This window comes from Ahaetulla prasina, chromosome 1, assembly GCF_028640845.1.
Source record: "Ahaetulla prasina isolate Xishuangbanna chromosome 1, ASM2864084v1, whole genome shotgun sequence".
In the NCBI taxonomy this organism is placed as follows: Eukaryota; Metazoa; Chordata; class Lepidosauria; order Squamata; family Colubridae; genus Ahaetulla; species Ahaetulla prasina.
Window position 1 is genome coordinate 230,549,536 of NC_080539.1, and position 21,750 is coordinate 230,571,285.

At 38.0% G+C, this 21,750-nt stretch overlaps 1 protein-coding gene across 5 annotated transcripts in view; it reads right to left on the reverse strand.

Annotated features, from left to right (window-relative positions):
• The window catches only part of LYPD6B (LY6/PLAUR domain containing 6B), a 108,484-nt gene that overhangs the window by 54,683 nt on the left and 32,051 nt on the right, over positions 1-21,750 (reverse strand). For 2 of the 5 annotated variants that reach the window (XM_058193180.1, XM_058193189.1), the window contains one exon: positions 14,470-14,528. The exons of the other annotated variants lie outside the window; for them this stretch is intronic. The gene's annotated coding sequence lies outside the window, so the exon portion shown is untranslated. The remainder of the gene's footprint in view (positions 1-14,469; positions 14,529-21,750) is intronic. 5 annotated transcript variants of the gene reach the window in all.

Here is a 21,750-nt window from a genome sequence, read left to right on the forward strand (position 1 = left end):
AATCAGTTGTAAAAGAGAAGCTGTATCTTATAGGTTGGGCATAAAATACAGGATTTGATTGATCATGGTTAGAGAAGAAAAACAAGAGCTTTTAACAACGATTCCATAGTCAGAAAGAGAAATGGGTGCATTTAGGTCCAGATCCTATTGTCTTTACGTGAAAATCTTTTTTCCAAATCAGTATTGAATTAGCAGCCCCTTGCTCATTTTTATCTTATATATCTTTTTCCAAGTGCATATGCGTTGTGCAAGCATCTGCAAAATATTCCATGTGGTACCTAGCACTGCAGTACAGCTAACACTTGAGGCAAGTAATTTGAACTTTACGCAAAAATCTGAAAACCTGTTTTTCTCCCCCAAGCTCTGGAATGAGTCAGGATGTGCTCACCTAGGGCCTAGGGTATGTTTCATTTAGAATATATTCCTTCCTTCCTTCCTTCCTTCCTTCCTTCCTTCCTTCCTTCCTTCCTTCCTTCCTTCCTTCCTTCCTTCCTTCCTTTTTGTTTTGCTTTATAAACTGTATCTGTTTTTAATCTGTACAGAGCTCAGAGTCAGTGTTGAGAAGGACATGCTTATACATCAGAGATAGAGGAAAGTTCTGATCTGCTTGGATCATACTTATTTTCTCAAATAAAAAAGAAACCAAGATATGACTCCAGAAGTCAAGTTGGTGTAAAGATAGTTGATATATCTGGCTTCAACAGCAGAAAAATCAGATCAGAACCCATAAGGTTTAACTTTACTCTATATCACAGAAGGGATCTTGGAGTTCATCTTGTCCAATGTCGTCTGTGCAGAATCCTCTACCACAATATCCCTGACAGATCGTCAGTCAGCCTGTTGTTCTCACTGTTTTCTCCAGTGGGGAAAAATATCACTATCTCCCAAGGCAGCTTTTTGTTCCTTTCTTGAACAGCTACTACCATACTATTAGAGCTTTTCTTCTTTGGTGCCCAGAATATCACTGAATCAGAAACCCTCCCCCCCACAAATGCATATATTCCTTCTATTCTTCTCCAAAAGTGACCAGAAAAGACATAATTAGGTAGAAGTTTGCTTTCATTTTTCAAAGTTCTTTGCATATATCTAATTCAATCTAACTGAAATATAATTTCAATCGCTTTACTTTTCCTTTTTTTTTTTTTTTTTTTAACTTTAATTTTTTTATTATTTTTTTTGCAACAAACAAACAAAAAGAAAATACATTATTACACCCTTGTGCTATACATAAAAGGAAGATTTGGGTCTTCGGATATATCCTCATGATTGCCAAAATCCACGTTCTCGAGGTACAGGTACTGAAGCATCCAATGTTCCAAGCGCAAAGTCCACAAATGGTTTCCAAGTCTTCCAGAAAATATCTTCTTTATACACACCACTTCTAATTTTAATATCACATGTCATTTTATCATTTAAAGCTAATTTCCACATTTCAGAATTCCACTCTTCTATTCTAAAAATCACATCTAGTTTCCAATATCTAGCTATTATAATTCTACCTATTATAATCATAATTCTAATCAATTCTTTTTCATATTTTGTTAATTCTATTTCCTTAATTACCAACAATAATATAGTTTCCACTCTCAATGTTATTACTTTCCCCATCATTTCAAATATCATTTTCTCCAATTGTTGCCAAAACTTTTTAACCTTATCACAATTATACCACATATGTTCATAAGTCCCCAATTCCATCTCACATCTCCAACATTTTTTACTAGTTTTTTTATCCATTTGTGACAATCTTACTGGAGTCAAATACCATTTCCAAACAACTTTATAATTGTGCTCTTTAATCCTTATAGATAAAGTTCTCATAATTCTACTCTTCCAATTCACATTCAATCGCTTTACTTTTCCAAAGAGCTGGCGAATCTACACTTCTCCTGAAGTTGGTCTACTCTAAAGGTTTGCTTAACAAGGAGTATTAAAAAGTTCACAAGGCATTTCAGAGATAACAGAAAACTCAACAGACAGTATGTGTACTTTAGTCATATCTTTATTGACAAAAGCATGACTATTGGCAGCTAGTCTACTTTAAGCAAAGTACTTCGTTTTTTTAAAAAAATGCTGAACACAGGTTTTGAGAGCTTTGCTATCTTAACAAAATTCCTCAGCAGCTAGGAAACCGCTGTGCAGCAATGGTCCTTTTATATAACCAGGAATCAATTCCTCATTATGCTGTCAACAGACCCACCTCTTCCTTTCTCCAAGCGATACCACTCCAGTACAATTATTCTTTCCATATCTCCTAGGAACTTTTCCAAGTTGGCACCAAAGTGATTCAATCAATGTTTGCGTGGTACCTTTAATGCAATCCATTAAAGGCACCTAAGGAAAGTAGCCAGTGGTGGGATTCAAATAATTTAGCAACCGGTTCTCTGCCCTAATGATTTCTTCCAGCAACCAGTTCACCAAACTGCTCAGAAAGTTAACAACCGGTTCTCCCGAAGTGGTGCGAACTGGCTGAATCCCACCACTGGCTCTAGGCAATCCTTCAACTATCCAGGCTCTGGGCATCAAAAACTTTATACCTAATCCCAGTGGTGAGATTCAAATAATTTAACAACCGGTTCTCTGCCCTAATGATTTCTTCCAACAACCAGTTCACCAAACTGCTCAGAAAGTTAACAACCGGTTCTCCCGAAGTGCTGCGAGCTGGCTGAATCCCACCACTGAAAGTAGCTTATTTTTGTATTTGTATACACAGACACAGACACAGACACAGACACAGACACAGACACAGACACACACACACACACACACACACACACTTGCTTTATTTCTAAAAAGACATGCTGATGCAAATGGCTACATCTGTTACTTAGATTCCCTTCCCCAAATCCCAGAGGTGTACAGGCTTCTTCTATGGAGAGCAGCTGAATGTGATAAGAACATCCACTGAAGTTGCTGGAAAAAGAATGAGTTATCACAAGCACAAAGCTTCAAGAGAGATTACAGGTTGTCCTTGATTTACAACCACAATTGAGTGCAAAATTTCTGTTGCTAATCGAGACAGTTATTAAATGAGTTTTGCCCCATTTTACGACCTTTTTTGCCATAGTTGTTAAGTGAATCACTGCATTACTACATAAGGTAGTAATGTGGTTGTTAAGTGAATCTGGCTTCCCCATTGACTGCTTGTCAGAAGGTTGCAAAAGGTTCCCAATATACTGCAACTATCATAACACTGGAAATTTTAAAGAAAATGTTGGATAGCCATTTGTCTGAAATGGTGTAGGGTTTCCTACCTGGGCAGGGGGTTGGACTAGAAGACCTCCAAGGCCCTTCCAACTCTGATATTATTATTATAAATGTGAGTCGGTTGCCAAGTGTCTGAATTTTAATCATGTGACCACACAGGCATACTGCAATGGTCATTAGTGTGAAGAATGACCAAAAGTCACTTTTTTCAGTGACACTGTAACTTCAAACGGTCACTAAATGAACTGTTGTAAATTGAGGAGTACCTGTACAAGCCATGCAGAATCCAGCGACTGCATTTTTACTACTATCCTGAGTCTTCCTGGCACAGAGGTAGATGCACTTCAAAGATTCAACATCTGTTCACCTACATCAGAATTTCTCCTGATCTCAGGCTGCCTATTCAACCTTTCAGCAGGAGTCAGTGGTTAGTTATTCTCACCCCCTGGCAACATGAATCTCCTCTGCATGATAACTCACTCTTTCTTGCACACATAGACATTCAATACTTCTATACTATCTACTTGTCAGCTCTTGGTGGTGTGTTGCCTGGTTGGTTCCCTGTAGTATGAAAGCAGCTGCAAAAGATAGAAAAGTCTCCTTGAACTAATGAACGAGGGCTGTTGCCACGCCTACTATGGGAGAAATAATGGGCTGCAAATGTTATATTCATTGGCTCATGCTGAGGGCTGAAGTTGGGGAGAGGGGGCAATGGGTGCATGCTGTTACACCTAACTTGGCACTTTCGTGACAAGACCCAGAGAATGTGTTTGCATAGCATCTCTAAACATTCCTCTAACATGATTACCAGTAGGGGTAAAAATCAGGTCAACCTTAATGAAATGGTACTTTCTTCGGCGGCCTATGAAAAGTCTAAACCGGCCCACATTGCTAGCTTAAAATTCCAACTGACGCTTTGTGTGCACTTGAAAGAAAATGAGACACCTGCATTCTAGCTTTAATAGGCCCCAATAGAAAATGATAAAAGATCAGTGCTTCTCTTTCTTTAGAAAATTTTGTCTTTGCCAACTTAGAGTCATCCAAAGCCATTACGGTGACTGCGCTTTTCAAAATCTCATCATTTTAAAGTCATTTCCAACCTTAGGGAAGGAGAAGGGGAAGCTTAGAACTTGCTAAACTGAGTGGAAAATGGTGTGGTGTGCCTCAAATAGAGTTAATTAAACTGGGATTGGCTCAATTTTATCAATTTATAAGCATTTCAGAGGGTTGTAGCTATGCTGGTCTCCCAAAAGAACACATGGCACATCGTTATTTTTGACATAGTGGTTACTACAAATAGTAAGGTTGAATAAACACTCATTTACATTTAAATTATATTGTTTGCTAATAAGTATGTGACATTCAATCAGTCCTCTTTCATTACAAATGTCGCATGAGATTGCTACCCTTACACAGGCTAAGCCATCACCACTACCATCCCTTGTTCTTCTGTCCTCCCTGATCTTCCTTTTACAGCAAACAAAGGAATGAAAAAGGAAGGCAAAACCAGCAGCCCTATAAAGTTGCATACACTAATCCCACATTTTTTGTTTGGCGGGGTCCAGAGTGATCTCTGAGCTTGGTTAGTCTAGCACTGATGATGTTGCCCAGTTTGAATAATGAAACGTCTGCAAGAAAACAACCAAGCTTAAAGAGCACCAAGGATTCCTCATTTCAACCCTGAGCTACAAATATTCTCCTTTATTTTTTTTGTTTCATCTGCCTCATTGCTGATCCCATCACTGATTCCTAATCTAGAAGAACAACACACCCTAAATGTGAACGCTTAATAGAATCTTAGGTACACCTACTCTATCAAAAAATTGATGCTTACAGGCCAAATTCACCATTGCAAGATATCAACTAGAATAGAACCACTGGACAGCCACAGACCTGCATATCAGGGGTGAAATGCTACTGGTTTGTACTGGTTCGGGAGAACCGGTAGTAATGAATGCTACCAGTTCATCCGAATCGGTATTTCTGACAATCAACTGTGCAGTGCGATTTATATTCGCAGGAAATCCTGCTTTCTAGCGAATCTAAATCGCATGGCACAGCTCTTCCCTCCCCTTGCTTCCCTCTCCTTGCTGTGCACACATGTGCACAGCGTGCATTTGGTGCACACAGTGCATGCGCACACAGCGAACCAATGGCAAACCTCGGAGGATTTCACCACTGCTGCAGATATATACCTTAACGGTTTGAATTAAAACTTTATAAACTGCCTTTTCATACTTTATCCAAGAAATACATCCGGTATCCATAATACGTCAACACATATTTTGTCCTCAAAAAAGTTTGCAGGAAAGAGGAGCCCCATCCACCAGAATAGCATAAATCCAAATATAAAAAGCAACTTCATGAGGCTGAGCATGCTCTGTCAACCAGGAGGGCATTAAGTTAAACGTGATGCAGAAAAGCTGGACAAAAATATTCTGTTGGAAATTCCACTTATTTAGGCTGCTTTTTCAGCTGCAGAGGGAAAATACTGAAGGATCTATACTGCAATAATAAGCATATATAAAATGCATATTGAAAAGGGCTTTTATGTTTAATCTGTTCATGTAGGAGATGACCAAATTGAGTCAAAGGGCAGGGTCAAATGTGTGATTAATGTCAGGTGCAAGAAATCAGGAACCAGGCTAGAGTTCAAAAGTACTACAAGTATTATATGCTACATATACACAAGAATCTGATCTAGCAATGGTCAAGGCACATTGGCGCTAGATTAAGAGTCAACAGAATTCACAAGGGGCTGGGCTTAGATCTCCTGTGGGAACATAGTGATTTCAAACTGATGATGCATTTGACCCCATGCTCAGGCTCAGCCTGCTCATCGCCTATACTTCAATGAAATTGGATTAGCTTTTATGTTACACATTTGCTTTTAATTTAAATTTATGCCAGTTTTTATAATCCCGTTGAAATGTGTGGCCCTGTTTTAATTTGGTGTGCGCATGAGTTGTTATTGTTTTTGGCTGATCAGTGGCATCAAGCCAAAAATCTGCAACAGAAATAAATCTGAAAATAATTGACATGTTAATTGATCTTTTTCTGGGAAACAGCAAGCCTAGTTTTGCCATTTCGTTTTAATATGCAAGATTATCCACTTGGAAAAAGAGCTCAGCATATGTTTATCTATGCATATGCAAATAGAACTATATATTATCCTTACATTTGTGTTCCAATTATTTGTAAATACTTCATGGCATTCTAGTCATGAATTCTACAATCTACTATTACATGTCACAAAATGAGCAAGAAAGCAGTACGTCGATTTGAACAACTAGACTTTTATTTATAAATCATTGGTATACAAATATCTGAATTACAACAGCAGGAATCCTAGGTACACTTATCTGTAAAGACTTCTCGTTTAACAAAAACAGCTTTATTCTGAGCAGAAGTCTTCAGATAACAACAACTGTTAATAACAACTGTTAATAGAATTCAGCATGCATGAAAAATGACTTCATGCTGTGTGCTTCTTGTTCTCCAAACAAAAGGAAAGAAAAAAGTGATAACTGAAATCGAATTATAGGTAGTCAGTGACTTACAACCACAACAATTGAGCCCAAAATTTCTGTTGCTAAGCAAGACAAATTTCTGTTATTAAGCAACTAAATGTTGACCCATTTTATGATCTTTCTTACTACAGTTAAGTGAATCACTGCAGTTGTTAAGTTGGTAACGTGGTTGTTAAGTGAATTGGACTTCCCCATTGCCTTTGTATATCAGAAGGTCCCAAAAGATGATCATATGACCCTCGGACACTGCAACACTCATAAATATGAGTCAATTGTCAAGTGTCTGAATTTTAATCACTTGACCATGGGGATGCTGCAACACTCATAAGTGTGAAAAATGGTAATAAGTCACTTTTTTCAGTGCTGCTGTACCTTTGAACAATCATTAAAGGAACTGTTGTAAGTCGAGGACTAACTGCATATTTACGATCTTATCCAATTTTAAAAAAACTGTGCATCAAAGAAGGTGAAAGATATTCATCTGACTTAATTCGGCATCTTAAAAACTAGTTGTGATTTGTTATTAGAAGGAATGAAACGCAGAATGTCAATCAAGCTTAGCTTGCTTCTAGATCAGGGATGTCAAACTTGATTTCATTGAGGGCTGCATCAGGGTTGCGTTTGACCTCGGGGGGATGGAGTGGGCGTGGCCAGAGTGGATGAGACCAGCTTGCCATTACTCATGCCAGGGGCGCCTATGGCGGCCCAAGTGCTCTGCCAGAGAAAATGGACTCTTGGGCTCCGTTTTCAGCTGCAACAGCCTCCTGCAACCGTCTGCCAGTGAAAATGGAGTCTGGGAGGGTGGCCTTCCTGAGCTCCATTTTTGCTGGCAGACACACCGTGGGCCAGTCCTTCACTGTTTCCAGTGAGATCCCGCAGGCCAGATCTAAGCACCCCGCCGAATCCAGCCCCCGGGCCTTGAGTTTGACACCCCTAAAGCATTCTAGATGAATGCTTTAAAACTCTAATAGTCCCACAATTTGTGTTCAGAATATTTGCTGAAGCTTTGACCATTCCATTTCATTTATGATTAATTACTCCTTCAATAGCGAGCGCAGTTCCAAAAGGTGTGAGAAAGAATTTAAAAACACAAGTTTAGGACAAGTGGCTGGAAAGAAGGCCATTTTTACAGAAAACTCACTGATGGTAACATAATGATGGAGGCATCACATGTAGGAATGTTTGCTGAGGAAGGAAGGAAACAAACCTTTTAAGGAATGGAACGGTTGAGAGGTCTAGGTTAAAAGAATTCTGAATTCTGCAAGCAACATTTTTTGGTAGAAATGCCACATGCTTTTCACTATTTGCTATCAACTGAGGAAAGGGTGCAAGACTTCAGTACTCTAATTAGTATTGTATACATTCAGACACCATTATTGTAGTAATATTAAAAATGAGCCATTAAAAGGGATTTTCCTTCTGTGTCAACACATTCAAATACCATATTTCCTTTAGAGAAGATGGTTTAAGTCCTACTTATTTCTGAGAAATTCACACCCAACATCGAGTCACACTTACGTCCTTTTTTGCATCCCCATGATCATGTGATCAAAATTCAGATGCTTGGCAACTGGTTCATACTTATGACCGTTGCTGTCATGTATCACCTTTTGCAACCTTTTGACAAGCAAAATCAATGGGGAAGCCAGATTTACTTAGCAACCGTGTTACTAACTTATCAACTGCAGTGTGGCAAAAAAGGTTGTAAAATGTGGCAAAACTCACTTAATAACTGTCTCAGTACCATGTTAAAAGAAAAGTTAAAGATTATTTCTCACTTGAAAAAAATGATATCATAAGATTATATATTTAGGAAATCGAAAATTATTTCCTAGGTATCAACACATATTAGGGCATTATATTTCTAACAACAGTGAATCCTCAATAGCACAATTTAAAAGCTAGGAGTAAATGTCTCTTTGGAGAATCTTTTTCAAACATTTTTTGATTTCTAGAGACCTATTATTAGTATCCATTCTAGTACAAGAGATATCTAATGCAATTAAACTCTTAATAAAGTCTTTATCATGACTTTATTAATACAAAGATCGCAGAGACTCCAAAAAGTGAAATTACACTGCCCTCAAAAGTAGACCTTAACCAAATAGTGGTCAAGCCGAAATAATACATCGAATATTTTTGAAAAATTGGATTGTTTTACTAATTATTGGACTACTTTTGCGGGTGTTTAAGCCTTAATGAATCTATTTTTATTTTTATTTTTCTATAGGTATGCTTGAAAAATATTCCAGCCTATTCCAATTCAAGCATTTCTAAAAAGAATCACAAGATAGGACGGTGTCATTATATTGCAAAACTGCAAAGTGATTGTCTCAGGTTTGGTTTTTTAGAGCTAACCAAATATATTCATTTGGTTCTGTATCAGAAATATTATGGATCCATTACAAACCTTGTGCTTCTATACCTTATTCTTACATTAGTCCTAGGCCTTGCTGGCTCCTGAGCTTGCAGTGTGACTCAGTCTGGTACTACTTACTCATCTATCTTCTCTTCTGGATTCAAGGAATTGCCTGCTGCTTCCTTATGTACTGTACGGTCCATTCCCTCTGCCTCCCTGCTACCTATTAATATAAGGATCTTGGGTAACTTTCAGTGGGACGCTTCAGAAATCTGCAGACATGAAGCTCAGGGGGGAATTTGGTAACTAGAAGCCTCTCTCAACAAAGCAGCACTTTAGCTGGAGGCAGAATAGAGACTTGGATTCAGTTACAGAAATCAAGCTATAAAAAGTAGCAACAAAAACAGTATTCATGTTTCTTTGAAAAAAGCATGCTGGAGTTGCTTTCACAGATGGAAGAGAAAAACATTGCAAGGAGCTGCATGGCGCAACTTTAGTCTGTTGCAACTGGAGGAGGAATGCTAGATCCAAACTAAATTATGAAGCACTCGTGTTCCATCATAAAATGCTCTGCAAGGCAAGGACGTGGGCTGGGGATATGCAGAATTTAAATAAAACAGAAAACTAACCTTTCTGAATCTGGACAGAGTGACAAATGCTGGACATCATCAGATGCAGTGATTTTTTTTAAAGAGAATCTTGCTGTGCACACAGTATATAATAAATCGTATGTGGGAAATGAATTATTGAAAACGGTGAATTTTCTGTAAATGCCTAAGAAATTTATATCAGAATTTGGAAATATGCATGAGATTGCTTCTTGTTTTATATACAAAGGGGACAAATAAAAACTGACATAAAATTAAAAAAGTGTATCTCCTCTAATTCAGTTAGGGAAATTAATTTCAACATTAAGTATCTTGTGAATCTTGTAAATTGCTTTTTGTTTTATTAAAATAATCTTCATAATGGATTTTTAAAAAATTGTGCCCTGCATGCACAGAACAATTACAGCTCTTGTCTCACCCCGATTGTTCTCATTACTCTCTTTCTTATTTATTTATTTATTTATTTTGTCACAACATTATATACAAGCACATATATTGAAAGGAAACAAGGTTTGTTAGAGGGGTTTTTTTTAGGATTGTTGCCCAAGCATGCCATTCCACAAAGCCTCCTATGCCCTTTTCTCACTAGATCTGATCACTCCGTTCCTGCCCTAGTTGAATTACTGGTGGGTAGTGGAAATAGAAGAGCCAGTTTGGTGAAGTGGTTAGAAGCACCAGGCTACAAACTAGTTCTAGTCAAAAGAGTTCTAGTCCCATTTTAGGCATGTCATCAGTAGGGTGATCTTGGGTCACTCACTTTCTTCCAGCCTTAGGAAGGAAACGATGGCAAACCACTTCCAAAACCTTTCCAAGAAAACTTTAGGAACTAATCATCAGGAGTCAAAAAGTGACTTGAAGGCACCAAAAAAAGGGAGGGGGGAGGGAGTAAGTTCATTTCATTTATTTCTTCCTTTTCCTTACAAAAGCTGGGAAATAAGTTACTGCTTACTAGATATATTTCCTGATACATAATTAGTAACCAGCACTTAGTTTTCAAATGTTTGTGGCCATCCAAAAAGCATTTTAGAGTTCTATGTAATTCAGTCACATAGTTCTCCTGCTGGACTAGGATCAAAAAACATCAATCAAATTCGCCACCAACCATACTTCTGATGAAGTAGGATCACTCAGCCCAATCTTTCTCACCAGGCAGGGAGTAAAATTGGAGAGGTATGTACCTAATTCCAATTTTAAAAGCAAAAGCAATAAATCAGGATTATGAAGAAATACACATAAAAGCAACACTAGTCACAAGTAGCAGCACATATTTCACGCATGCAGGTTGAAGTATCTAGAGGCATCAAGCTTATCTACTCACATGTGTTGCAATGTTTCTGCTATGTACTAAGATGCATTCCCTTTTATTGCCAGTAAAACAAAAACAAAAAAAATGTATTTTCACAGTTATGAGCCCACGGAGATTTAAGGCATTTCAATATTTCAGACTTTCAATATTTTAGATTTTATGAAAAAGAATATGAACTGTGTACTGACTTTAATGCTGATTAAAGGAATATGTCTGGAGAATAGAAATCAGGGCTAATCTATGATCATCTTAATTACTACAATGGCTAAAGCCAGAACCCAACAGATACAGGTAATTCTCAACTTACAATTATAATGGAAGCCACTCATTATGATCATGTCATGACAATCATAAACTGGGGGGGCGGGGTGTCACCCACATGACTGACCTGATTTTACAACCTCTTCTTGTGGTAGTCATTAAGTTAAGTCTGTGGTCATTAAGCAAACCCACTGCTTGCTATAGGAAGTTTTTGCAGAAAACCAAAAGTAAACACTGATTTTCAGTGAAAAGTCATAAATTAAAGTCAGGTGACCATGGATGTTGCAAATGCGGGCTCATTGCTGAGCACCTGAAATGTAGTCACATGGTCACTGGGAGTGTGTGTGGCTGTTGGAATTCCAGAAATGGGTTGTAAATACCTTGGGGGGTAGGTATGTCATAAGTAGAAGACTATCTGTCCACTTGCTGCCATTCTTCTTTCCAATAGCACCAAATGCCAATTCCTGCCACTATTTCCTTCTCCCTAGATTTACATCCATTTTCTCTATATCATCTCAAACTGCATCGTCAATTTTTTATTTATCATGTTCTTTAATGCTGATCGATACAAATATATAATCAGCAACATTAGAAGAAACACTGTACTCTCACAATTCCATTTTTTTCAAGAGTACAAGTAGCCTTCCTAGCTACTCAATTGTTAGTTCCCATGAACCGTATTGGATGATAGCTTAAATAACTTTTACTATGATTACAATAATGGCTGTCAATATACATGAAATTTGTAATATATCATATTACAAATTTCATGTATATTGGCAGCCATATGCATATTAGAATAGAATAGAATAGAATAGAATAGAATAGAATAGAATAGAATAGAATAGAATAGAATAGAATAGAATAGAATAGAATGAAAATGTTCCAATAACTTAATTTGGATGATTTTCAAATCATCATGTGCATTGCAAGTTTATATTGTTAGCTTATATTGTTATATTGTTTTAGTAATTAGACTGTTGCAAAGACAACAAGTACCCTATTCAGTTCTGTTTAACTGAAGTCAGGTTATTGCTTCTAGGCTTGTTTGATGGCACACAGCCCAAACCCTAAGGACAATGCTATGGATTAGCTTTCATTCTTAGGTTCTGCCATTGTTTTGTCAATGTATTTAGAGCGCAAAAAGCTGGGTGAGGTTGGAAGAGGCACAGTAATTATTGATAAGGCTGAAAGATCTGCGTGTATCCATGACAAATAGGCAGCCCCTTTAAAACTAAGAATGCCCTGGAATTCTCCTCCATGTATTCTTCATTCCTTCTCATTCCTTCTTTTTTGGGATGCAGGAGTTCTCTTGAGATTTGATTTTTTCATTTTCAGTGTTTAATTAGGCACCTTGAAAACATATTGCCATTATTTTTTGGGTGGATAAGAATTCCTAGAAATTATTTTTTTATTTTGGTAATTTGATCCCCTCAAATGTACTGTGGATTAATTTATGTGCATTTTCTGCTTTTTTTTGTTGTTGTTATGACAAATGTATCATCCATGTCATGAATCCATATTTTGACTTGTATTAATGGAAAGATTACCGTTTCTAATATTCGCATTACTATTTCTATTATTAATCTTGAAATGAAGTTCCCATGGAATTAATTGATAGATGCACCCATTGGATTGAAAGTTTGTGGTAGACATAAGTCAATGAGTTCCATTAGCTTTGATATTTCAATTGTTTAATCAGATAGATTTGATATACTGTATAAAATTGCTGCAACTGATGTGAAGGATGAGATGGCATCAAATAATACAATGATTTCATTTTCCTCTGTTATAAGATTATTATGATTATTATTTTTGTTTTCTTGTGGCAAAGTACTAGTGAACTAACAATACTGGCACACATCAACTAGGTGTATGACTTATGTTTTTACAAATTGTACTTTTATTTATTTATTATTATTTATTTATTATTTAAATTTGTATACCGCCCTTCTCCCGGAGGACTCAGGGCGGTTCACAGCCAAGTAAAAATACAATACTATAAATACAAATTAAAATACAATTAAAAAACTTATTAAAATTGGCCAGAATTAAAATTTAGAGCTAAAACCCATTAAAACCCATTAAAACACTAACCCAGTCCAGCGCAGATGAATAAGTAAGTTTTAAGCTCGTGGCGAAAGGTTCGGAGGTCCGGAAGTTGACGAAGTCCTGGGGGGAGTTCGTTCCAGAGGGTGGGAGCCCCCACAGAGAAGGCCCTTCCCCTGGGTGTCGCCAGACGGCACTGTCGCGCCGATGGCACCCTGAGGAGCCCCTCTCTGTGAGAGCATTTATATTTATATTAGTACATTTATATCTCATCTTTTTCCATTAGTGAAATCAAGACAGTGTGTATATAATTTCCAGCAGACTCTCTTCCAAACAGACCTGTTTGTCATCATCACGGTTGTTACATCCATGAATGTTAATAGCTAAGGGTTCAATAAATACATGATAAACCCAGATTTAATTCCTTATTCAAGGCTCATTGAACAACTTCGGGCCAATCAGCATTTTTCAGTTCATGGGGTTGCAGTAGGAATATACATTTAGAGGAAAAAATACTATACACTCTGCCTCAAACGTTTGAAGGAAAGCTCCAGGTCATGACTCTTATAAACAAATAACAACCCCTCCCCCCTAGTCTATGGTACAATGTAATATGACTCTTCATAGTTTCCTAAGATTTTTCCCCCAGTCTTTGTCATATTATCTTGTGTTCACTGTTTAGTCTACTATCCCATTTCCAAATTACCTGACTTAATGTTTTAAAAATATAAATGAGAGTCACATTCCAATATAATTTAAATATCTATTTATGAATGTGTTTTATTTCAATCAAACCATCCATTTCCAAGTGTTTCTCAATATTATTTATTCATTAAATTTACATGCTGCCCATCTCACCATCAAGTGACTCTGGGCCAAGAACACTATCAAAAATTCACAGCAATGTTAAATCCACAAAATTCAAAGCAATATTGTATCTGAAAGTTCATTAATGCATATATATACCGGGCTGCAGATAATCTTAACCTGCAGAGGTGGCACTTTTTTCATTCAAAGAAGTAATGCTGATTAAACTGTTGTAGTTTCTCTCCCAAGGACCTGTAGCAGTATATATTTGATAAGAAAGAAGGAAGGAATGTATACACCAAAATTGGTCCATGTTTATAGAGCACATAGTTACCGTCTTACCCGGATATAGTAAATTCTGTTTATGGAGATAAATGCACTGGTTGTTATGGGTGGGTAGGCTGGAAGAAAGAAAAGAGAAAGCATGGAAATGAGCATGAAATAGCGTGAAACATAATCAGATGATTTACTTTTGTCTGAAGTATTCCATGCTGAGATCAAAATGCAGGAAAACCACATTAGTAAGCGGTGTGGCATATACATCTTGGGGCAAAGGGAAGATTTATTTGCTCTGTGCAAGTGTTTAAAATGCCATTATAACTACTGCCTCAAGGAACTGCCCTTGCATGTCAGATACATAGTTAGCCTTTGTGTTACAGGAAATGAATACCCTGCAGGAAATGAGTATCCTGCCAAAGCCACTTCTGTTAAACCCTCTCTTGGAAATCCAGGGGATTCTCTAAGCTAGTGATCATGGTGCCATGACAGGACAAGCTTCCCTGGAAGATTTACCATGAGGAAAGGATGCTGGGCCATCACAAATGCAGGGCGCATAGGGAAAATTAAGCAGGCTTTAGGGGAGGACTGTCATATGTTAATTACATTCTTAACTTTTATTGAGTATACATAAACTTTTTTCCCAGGAGCCACAACTTTTTCCTACCCTGTTGTAATAAGTCAAACACCAGCTTGGACACATAATTTTAAAACAGAGATCACAGAATAGTTATGATAGCAAAATGAGGGAACTTGACATACAGAATCGGGATTGCATCATCTGTCTGGGCCTCATTCATTCCAACTGACTTCCCCAATCATCCGTCCAAATTTCTCCCTCACCCCCTGCTTCCTTCCACCCATTTTTATTCCATCCGGCAGCTTCTAGAACAGGAGTGGGAAATGATGGTCCTTTTATGACTTGTGGACTTCAACTCTCAGAGTTTCTGAACCACCCAGGAATTGGCTCAGGAATTCTGGGAGTCCACAAGTCATAAAGGGGCCATGGTTCCCCACCTCTGTTCTAGAAGAAAACGATCTGCCCACCCTGGGCTATAGAGCAGGATGAAAAGAAAACCCCACTGAAAAAGAAAAGGATAGACTGAGAAGAAAGGGGTAAGGCAGAGGAAGCTATGTGGATAAACAATATCAAAGATTTTTTTTCTCTAGCTGGAAAAAAACCACCTGTATAAGGAGGTTCATAGATAGTCTAAGTTCTATTGTTCCCATGCTATAGAGACTCCTTGTCCCAAAGGTCAAATATCTAGAGAGATCAATTCTCCATTTTATTAAAAGTCTTTCCTCGTTTAAGTCTCTATTACAATCTGTTCACAAGCAGGTTTCCCATGGCCAAGTTTACTAATCAAATTATTGTATTTTATTAACCTAGACTTTTATGCAGTGTTTGGGCCTCCCTACCTAATCTTGCTGTTGCCCTCATCTCACTTCCTGTTTCTCCCAGCCACTATATTTTTGAAGATACCTCTGCAGACCTGGATGAACTCACAGATACTGTAACATCATATGTCAGCTTCTGTGAAGACCTATGTGTACCGACAAGGTACTTGCGAATATACAGTAACAACAAACCTTGGTTCACAGTTAAACTTAAGCAGCTACGTCATTCCAAAGAGGAAGCCTACAGAAAAGGTGATAAAATGCTATACAATCAGGCCAGAAATGGATTACAAGGGAGATCAGAGCAGCAAAAAGAAGCTACTCTGAAAAGCTAAAGAATCAGTTCTCAACAAATGAACCAGCAAACATGTGGAAAACTCTTAAAAATATCACCGGCTAAAACCTTCTTCCCAGGCTGAAGGAAATCAACAACTGGCAGATGACCTGAACCTGTTTTACTGCAGGTTTGAAAGCAAACTACAGCCATCTATCTCCACAACCCCCATCTCAGACACACCAACAACAGCCAAGCTTCCTACAATTGACCCCATCCCATTGGGTTCACAACCCCTAATGGTCACAGAAAAGGAAGTGCAAGACCTGTTTCACAGACAAAAGCCAGGAAAAGCTCCAGGCCCAGACAAGATAACTCCTTCTTGCTTAAAAGTCTGTGCTGACCAATTGGCCCCCATCTTCACCCATATTTTCAATAAATCACTAGAGATGTGCTATGTTCCTTCTTCCTTCAAATGCTCTACTATCATCCCAGTGCCAAAGAAGCCCACCATCAAGGGATTGAATGACTACAGACCAGTTGCTCTAACATCTATAGTCATGAAAACCTTTGAAAGGCTAGTGCTGTCCCACTTGAAAACCATCACGGATCCGCTGTTAGATCCCTTGCAATTTGCATACTGAGCAAACAGATCAACAGATGATGCTGTTAATATGGTTTTGCACTACATCCTACAACATCTTGAATCTCCAAAGACCTATGCAAGGGTCCTCTTTGTAGACTTAAGTTCAGCATTCAATACCATCATTCCAGACATGCTTCTAACTAAGATAAACCATCTACCAGTACCTGAACAGACTTGTAAGTGGATCACAACCTTCCTAACAAACAGGAAGCAGCAGGTGAAGCTAAGCAGAATCACATCAGATACCTGTACAATTAGCACAGGGGCCCCCCAGGGCTGTGTGTTCGCTCCACTTCTCTTCTCTCTGTATACCAATGACTGCATTTCTAACGATCCATTTGTTAAACTACTGAAGTTCACAGATGACACAACAGTGATCAGTCTCATTCGAGACAATGACGAATCCGCATACAGACAGGAGGTTGAACAACTAGCCTCATGGTGCAACCGGAACAATCTGGAACTGAACACACTCAAAACTGTAGAAATGGTGGTAGATTTAAGGAGAAACCTTAAATCCATCTCTCCACCTCTCACAATACCACAGTATCAACAGTAGAAACCTTCAAATTTCAAATTCAAATTTCTAGGTTCTATCATATTGCAAGATCTAAAATGGACAGCTAACATCAAAAACGTCATCAAAAAAGGACAATAAAGAATGTTCTTTCTGCACCAACTCAGAAAGCTCAAACTGCCCAAGGAGCTGCTAATCCAGTTCTACAGAGGAATTATTGAGTCTGTCATCTGCACCTCTATAACTGTCTGGTTTGGTTCTGCAACCTAATAAAACAGACACAGACTTCAGAGGATAATTAGAACTGCAGAAAAAACAATTGCTACTAACCTGCCTTCCATTGAGGACCTGTATACTGCACGAATCAAAAGAGGGCTATGAAAATATTTACAGATCCCTCACATCCTGGACATAAACTGTTTCAACTCCTACCCTCAAAACGACGCTATAAAACAATGCACACCAGAACAACTAGACACAAGAACAGTTTTTTTCTCTGAACACCATCACTCTGCTAAACAAATAATCCCCTCAACACTGTCAAACTATTTACTAAATCTGCACTACTATTAATCTTCTCATCATTCCTGTCACCCATCTCCTTCCACTTATGACTGTAACTTTGTTGCTTATATCCTTATGATTTATATTGATATTTGTTTCCTGATTGCTTATTTGTAGCCTATGACTATTATTAAGTGTTGTATCATTAAGTGTTAAATTTGTACCCTATGACTATCATTAAGTGTTGTAAGTGTTATACCTTGATGAAGGTATCTTTTCTTTTATGTACACTGAGAGCATATGCACCAAGACAATAAAAATTCTATTCACTACAGGTTATACTTCTGCACTGTATATATATTATAACCTAAATGTTTCTGAAAACCTCCTTAACCCATCTTAAAAAGAATGAGAAAACGGTAAGAATATGGATTAATTGTTCTTCTGCAGGCTCCCAGCTGGTAACTTTTGGAACATCAGGGACTGAAGGAAACAACTAAGATTTTAGCGAATTTTACTCAATTTTACTCATTACTCAATTTTACTCAATTTTACTCATTACTCAATTTTACTCATTATATTCAATGCAGTTACGAGAGGATATAGGAATCCTTTCTGGGACCATTTCTTCAAGGAACATACGATAAAGTTAACTGTATGAGTAGAAGAATGCAGTCACCAGGAATCAAACAATATATTACTTTAATCTAAGAGTTTTGATAGTAATAAGAGAAAAAAAGAGAGAGCAAGAGAAATTAAGAGTAAATCTTCCAGCTGCTGAGACATCCTTTTAGAGATTACAGAATCATAGTCCTGGTATGAAGGGTAAAAAAGTAAAATTTAATAGTATGGAATTTGAGCTATATTTTTACTATCTATTTTTATCATAGACCTTTCATACATTTCTGAAACATTTTTTCTCAAAATTATATTTATATGAAAAACAGACGTGTATTACACTGAGGATGTATGAAATGACATTTCAAAATAGTATATTCCAAATTTAGCCTGGTAGTTTAAAAAACATTTTATTACTGGATTTATAGGATATTTCTTCATTCCTGACTTTTTAACCAATTTCTTCACTTTATTGCCCATGTTGTTACTGTCTGCCATATCTGGTTTTATCCTGTCTCCTGAAATCTTGCCTTAAGAAATTTGGACAAGAATGTTCAAACTCCTCTAAGGGAAATTCATAATTTCCCAAAGAATACCAAAGTTGCCTTCAGGCCCATAGCACATGAAATAAGATTAATTGCCATGAAATTCAGATAGCCATCTTCCAGGATAGCCAAGGAATTTCCTCAAGCAACATTTGCTAGTGGAAAGAACAAGTTATAAATCCCATAAATATGTGTTTAAATAAACAGAGAGATAAATAGAGATGAAAATAAATAGATGACAGCCTCATAAGGAAAAGGCTAGGTAGTTGCTTGAAACCAAGCATTGTATTTCCTGCGTTTTAGATGAACTGATGTTTGTGGATGGCTCAAAATGAATAAGAATATAAACTCAGAAAGTAACAAATAGATGAATAAAGAACTGGAACACCATGTCATCATAAAAACATATTGCAGTCCATGAAAACATAGGCCATAATAAATATGTTAGTTTCTAAACTATCTCAAGATTTATTGGCTCCAACAAAATAGCATAGCTATCTTTAGGAAAGCCTTAAAAGTCAGAAATGATTTGGTTGGAAATGAAATTATTACAAGGCTATCAGGAGTATCAGAATGTCATAGGTCTTAAAACCTTTAAAATTTACAAAAGATCCACACAAAAGCACTTAGAGAAAGATCAGAGTGTTAGTCATTAAGGAATTACAGGGGTTTGTGTTATTTTTTGCTGCAAGATACTCCTCTCTGAAACTTGACTATAATGGAAACTATAATGAAATGTAAACCGCAACTTAGTACCTGATTTGTAGCAAAATACAAAACCCCAAAATGTACAGTTTGAGTAGGGAATAAAAATAATCTTAGTATTATAGACAAGTATAGAAGGATGCTTAAATTAATTACTGTAAATTTAATTTATAGTTGCTAAAAGTAATGTAAAAAGAGAACACAACAGGGGTTGAATATATTCTGCTTTTAAAAAAAACAATAGATTTGCAAAGCACAATCAAGAAATGGTGAAGATCAAGAAATGATGAAGCTACAGTAAAATTATGTTCTAAACCATCAATAACAACATACTGTTTGCGTGGTTCCAGGCAATACAATTTATTATGAATCATACCCTGTCCACATTAACTGGAATAATGTTTTAAATAGATGGATCATAGTTAGCTAGGGACTCACTGAAAATTGAAAGACATCTGGAGACATCCTATTGGTGTAGGATATGTCTTTCAATTTTTATTCACTAGAAACCATGCATGAAAATTTTAAAAAATCACTAAAGACATAAACCAGGGGTGTCCAAACTTGGCCCCTTGAAGAGTGGCAGACTTCAACTCCCAGAATTCCCCAGGCAACAACTTGCTGGCTGGGGAATTCTGGGAGTTGAAGTCCGCCACTCTTCAAGGGGCCAAGTTTGGACATCCCTGACATAAATGAATAGTAAGAAATAAAATGAATAGTAAGAAATGAGTAGTAAGAAATAAAACTGGCATTCATTCAAAACAAAGCACAGAAGCACCTACAAAGAAGAATAAAGTGGAGATACTATTGAAAAGGCAACTAACCACCCTGAATGGCCATGCCTGGGATTTAAAACAAATAAGGTCTCTGCTGATTCTGTCAGTTCCCACGATCTGGAATAAGGTTGTACAGATGCAAGTGAAATAATACTAAAAATCTGGGGGAAGGATTATATAGCATCACAGAAAGCCACCCAATGCTTCATCACTTTGTCAGAGGCTGGTTTTTCCAACCCAGTATTGTCAGAATTTGTTGAAAGTAGATCTTCAAAGAGGCCCTACCACTGAGCTGCAACCTTTCTTTTTTTACCAAAAAGTAAGAATTCTGAGCGCTTTCACTGCCTCTTTGACTTTGCAGATAGACCTCGACTTACAACCACAATTGGCACTGGAATTTCCATCATGAAGAGATGTACTTAATTGTAAAGTGTGACATCACGTGACCTCATTGTTTAGGGACAGCGAATTGTTGTGGCCTGTCAGCTGCCAGCCCGTCCAGCAGCCAAATCAGATGAGGCAGCAGCATGGGAATCAGGGTCAGCGTCATGGCAACCTGGGAGCTCCGAGGGGGAAGAAGGAATGGAGCTGTCAGAGATAGAGACAGAGATGGAGCCTGGGCCATCCATTAGACCTCAGATGGAGAGTCAACAGCCCCCAGGTCTGGAAGTGGCTGATGAGGAAGAGGAGGAACAGCTGGGTCCAGTGCCTAATGCACAGTTGCGAAGAAGGCAGTGGAAACCTATGGGCCAATCCTTGAGACTGAAGAACCACAGCTACTAGCAAAGCCCCACCCTACCTCTGGGGATAAGAGGCAGGGGGTGGAGATGAATAGGTATGGCAGACAACTATTCATCTCCCTGCTGGACAGACTTGTTGGCTTGCTGTGAGAGAGAGAGAGACTTTTTGCCGGGGCTGCTGGGGTTCCTAATATAGGGAACATTTGTTTAACTACAGAGGGTTTGTTGTGTTTGAGAGCCAGGTCAGAACACAAATATGGGTTGCCATCATAACTTCAAATGCGTAGGTCATCAAGTGGAAGGCGAAGGGGTCCCAGGTAAGGAGAGCAAGGCTACCACAGGGGGATTGGGGAAGACCCTGAGAGACTCAGTGCAGATTATGGACAAGGTGGTGGAAACAGGGGTACTGCACTACAGTGGGAGCACAGCAAGGCCAGAGAGAGGGCATGAATTGGCTCAGCACCTTCTTGGCGTATTACAACTGTGGGGCTGCAAGAAACCCCTAAGCCAGGGGTGTCAAACTCGATTTCATTGAGGGTCGCATCAGGAGTGTGTTTGACCTCAGGGGGCAGGGTGGGCGTGGCCAGGATAGGCATAGTCAGCTTGACGTCACTCATGTCGGGA